A 5000-nucleotide genomic window follows, 5' to 3' on the forward strand; every position below is an offset into this window, starting at 1 on the left:
GAGCTACGAGCAGCCCACCTACCAGAAGTTCAGGTACGACCTCGACTTCTACATGTGCTCGCGCCACGCCTGGCTGCTCGCCGAACGGACCGCCGGACGGACAAGTAAGTAGTCCTCTTGTATGGTTCCTCGCTTGTGTGCTCTTTGGGTATTTGAAATTTCACAAAAAAGTGTTCCGTGAAGTTTCTAAATATTTCAGCCATTTTGAGGGTAATAAAGGGATGTAAATACAATAGCATGCGGATCTAGACACGTGTGGCCGCCTGGCTGCTCGCCGAAGGAACCGCTGGACGAACGGGTGCGTGGACCTGCGGGAACGTTTCTCTCTCTCTGTCTCTCCTCTCTTCTCTTCTCACTTTCTCTCTCTCTTTTTTCTCTCTATCCCTCTTTCTCTCTCTCTAAAAAACTTTCTCTCCCTCTCCCTCTCTCTCTCTCTCTTTCCACACACATATATGTATGTATGTTTATCTCATGTTTATCTAATGTTTGCCCCGTCGTCAGTTTTAGGTGTGCATCACTCCTGTCATGATAATGTGCAATAAAGAAAGAACGAACGAAAGAAAAAACAACGGCAGTGTGCCAATTAGAGAAACATGCGAGAGAAACACGATAGAGGAAAATGCACTTCGAAGTAAATGCACGGGACAGAATAGTCTTGTTTGTGGTTCTCCTTAACTGGTGAAGGATTTTTTTTTTAATACTATATGAACAAGTGTTCATCATACGGTTGAGATTGCCTAAGCTGAGTTAAGCCGTTGGGCAGTAGCCAGAATATGTACTGAAAGTCATAGAACTGGGAATATGAGACTAGTTTCTTAGCTCACATTTTCTTAGCGCCTCCATTACTGAAATCTTTACCTCTGCTGGATAGAACCGTATGATAGAAGGAAAAAAAGATTGATGAAAATCGTCACTGAGCAAAGGTGTTTAATGATCTAATATGGCTTGAACATTGCCATTTTCACAGGTAATTGCACCTGTAATTCCCACAGGTTGGAACTACAGGTGTAGCCTATTGACAAGAATGCTCAAAGTAATTAAGAGCTACAAGCTGCTAGTGAAATGTCAGGCAGTATTTCGGAACCGTATGTTGAACCTGAAATACCTAGGAAGTCATATACAATTATTTATCCAAATATGATTGTGATCCGCGCGACCACTCATCTGATAATGATCTATCAAGGTAATGCATTGATATGAATATATTTGGATCAGCAAGAGAACATTGGCCCTGTTGAATATATAGGGATTCTTATAGTTTAATTCTAAAAATATGTCTTTTTTCTTTTGATATCTTTGACTAGTGTCGCCGAACAAAGCATTTTGTCGACTAAATAGCTATGGTTTCAAACTTAGCGAGAATATGCGGTGCTCATCCAGTGTGTGAGGAGCAAACCAGCGCAACACAGTCAAACAAGTGATACGCCACTTGAACATCTAGAACAGACTCTTCGCCAACTTCAGGCTTGGGAAAAGTCAAGAGCTCTATTCCGAGGAGCGTTTCACTTCCCAAGAGAGCGAAGGAGATGTCCAGGATTTGCGAAATCCCATTTTTATTTTAGCGGGATTTCTAGATTTCCAGACAGATTTGTCAGGGGTTTGGGATTTCCTAGGGATTTCCAAAGTTTTAAAAGGCGTTTAAAATGCAGTAGCTCATCGCCAATGTTTAAAAAACTATTATAGTTACCTTACGTACAGGTTCCACATGAAATGCACTACTTAATCATAAAACATGACGCTGCTTAAAGTTGCTGTAACACTTCAGACAAGAACTATCTCGATTTTTCGTTTTCGTCATATGATGGATCAACTGTTTGAGTATTGTTTAAACATTAGGGGATTTTAGTAAACTCACTTGTCATTGCAGCTACATTCATAACATCCTGTGCTGCTATTTTATTGATCAACACCGCATCTATCTATCTATTTATCCATTTATCTAATCTATCTATCTATATCTATATAATCAGCTCAGTGCACTGAATAAGAATTTGCATCCACAGACTGCAAGCATATAATGGATTTTGGAAAAGACTACTACACCATTCTAAACATGCCTGGCTGGACTGCCGTTCAAAAGCCTTTCGAAGTGGGTTTTCAGAACTGCCTGAGCGTTGGATGCCGCGGCTTGCTGTGCGTGGACATAGAATTCGGGAGAGGTGGGTGCCTCCAGGGTGTTTAAGGGAGTTGCAACAGCTGATGTATTTTGTGCTGGTTAAAACCCTTTGCGATTGTGTTTATTTCTCCTCTTGATTCCGAAATCAAGTGTCTGTCTCAAATGCTCTTCCCACAGACACTTGCTACATGAAGGACTGGAGTACTCAGCCCAACGTCCTGCTTCCCACGACATTTTCCGTCCGTCAGGGCGACCCGTGGCTCTTCTGGTATCCCAAGTGCACTTGAACGACCCTCCCCTCGACCCTCTCCCCCTCCCTCTCCTGCCATGTCCTCTCGTCTCTGATGTGATTTCATAAGCTCATTTACGAATCGCCTATTAAGTTGACTTGGAAAAACGGGAAAAGCCTTGACGACGTCACACGAGGCGATCGACCGACGTCTGTCACGGAGCCCTTCGATGCGTCCAGACGGTTCCTCTCTCTCCCTTTCGCAAAGACGACGTCGGAGAAGCGGCGGAGTGGGCTGAGGCGCGGCAGACCGACGTCGCGTGGAATCCCATGAGTCTGAGCCAAGAACACAGGGGAGCCAGCGGCGGACTGGACGACATAGCGGCGGTGGCTCTTCGCCAGACAGTCAGAAAGGGAGAGAGAGAGAACGGATGGGTGAAAGAAAGAGGGTAGTGAGAGAGCGTGAGTGAACGGGTCCGAGCGAAAAAGAAAGAAGGTGAAGGTGAGAGAACGAACGAGAAAAAAAAGAAAAACAAGGAAGAGGGAGATAGGGAATGAACTAGCAAGTGAGAAAGACAAACCGAAAGAATGTGAATGAATGAAAATGAGACAGAGAGAGATTGAATGAATGAGAAAGACAAAGAAAGAGAGCGATTTAGAATGCACTGATGAGGAAAAAAGACAAATTTAAGGAGTGTGAATGAATGTACAGATGAATGAATGCGAAAGAGTGAAAGAGAGTTGCTTGAGGTTCAGTGGGGAGCCCAGAGCCTATTCTGACGTCATCAGGGCTTCCCGGCCTTCCCCGAAATCCGAAATCGATCGGCGACAGACGCAGAGGGAGCGGGGAATTCCCTCGCTCGGAGAGAGATCCCGAGGAGGAGTTTCCGCAGAAAATGAGATTGGTCTCGCCTTTGGCCAGCAGCATCAGGCAAGGGACTTCTGCCCGAGAGTCTCTTTCATTCACCCACAAATCCCCGCCCACACCCTTCCGCCCACTCATCCCCGCCCACACCCGTCCGCCCACTTATCCCCGCCCACATCCGTCCGCCCACTCATCCCCGCCCACACCAGTCCGCCCACTCATCCCCGCCCACTCATCCCCACCCACACCCCTCCTCCGTGTGGGGCTCAAGGTCGGAGGAAAAGCCCACCAGAGTTGGGACGACTTTGCTGGAGCCAATTCCCGGATGTGGAGGACGAAACACGAGCAGCCTGTATACGTATGAATAGCTTTGCACACACACACACACACACACACACACACACACACATATATACATATATAATATATAATATATATATATATATATATATATATATATATATATATATATGTGTATACACATATATATATATATATATATATATATATATATATATATATATATATATATATATATATATATATATATATATATATATATGTGTATATATGTGTGTGTATTAATTTATTTATAAACACACACACTCACACACATAAATATGTATGTATATCATACATATCTATATAAGATATGCCACCGAATTGCCTAGTGCACTTACTGTCCGTTTTGTATCATAAACTTACACACACACACACACACACACACACACACATGCACATATATATGTGTGTGTGTGTGTGTGCGGTCATATGCATATATATATCTGTATATATATATATATATATATATATATATATATATATATATATATATATAAATATATATATACACACACACACACATATGTGTGTGTGTGTATGTGTGTATGTATATATATATATATATATATATATATATATATATATATATATATATATATATTTGTATATATATATATGTTTGCATATCTATGTGTATATATGCATATGTATATATATATATATATATATATATATATATATATATATATATATATATATATATATATATATATGTATATATATAATATAACACACACACACACACATATGTACACATACACACACATACATGTACATACACACAGCTAAAAATACGCACACACACATATATAAATACACACACACACACACACATATATGTACGCACACAAGCACAAACACAAACAAATATACATACATACATATATAAATACACCCACAAACACACACATATGAATACACACAGACACACATATATATGTACGTACACAAACACAAACACACACACATACACATATATTTCACTGTGACTCCTAAGAATAAAATTTAGCAAATTTTGTCGCCTTCCTTTTTCCTTAAAGCAAATCAGCCTCTAAAATAATCTGAGACGAAAAAAAACAAAACTTTCCTATTTCCGAAAAGTAGAAAAGCTGTTCTGTGGCGCTTGGAGTGTGCACTGGCACCTGTGTTCACTCAATCAGGGATTCTTTGTTTCCCTGATCCCTCTCTCTCTCTCTCTCTCTTCTGCTTTCTCTCTCATTCATTCTCTTCCTCTCCCCCTCCCTTTCTTTCTCCCTCCTTTTCACCCTCTCTCTCTCTCCGCCCCCCCTCTCTCCCATTCTTTATTTCTACCTCCCTCACTCCACCCCTCTCCCTCTCCTTCTCTCCTTACCTACCTCCTCTCTCTCTCTCTTCTGCTTTCTTTCTCTTCCTCCCCCTTTTCTTTCACTCTCTCTCTCTCTCCGCCCCCCCCCCTCTCTCTCATTCTT

The sequence above is a fragment of the Penaeus vannamei genome, chromosome 28 (assembly GCF_042767895.1).
Source record: "Penaeus vannamei isolate JL-2024 chromosome 28, ASM4276789v1, whole genome shotgun sequence".
NCBI classification, from domain to species: domain Eukaryota; kingdom Metazoa; phylum Arthropoda; class Malacostraca; order Decapoda; family Penaeidae; genus Penaeus; species Penaeus vannamei.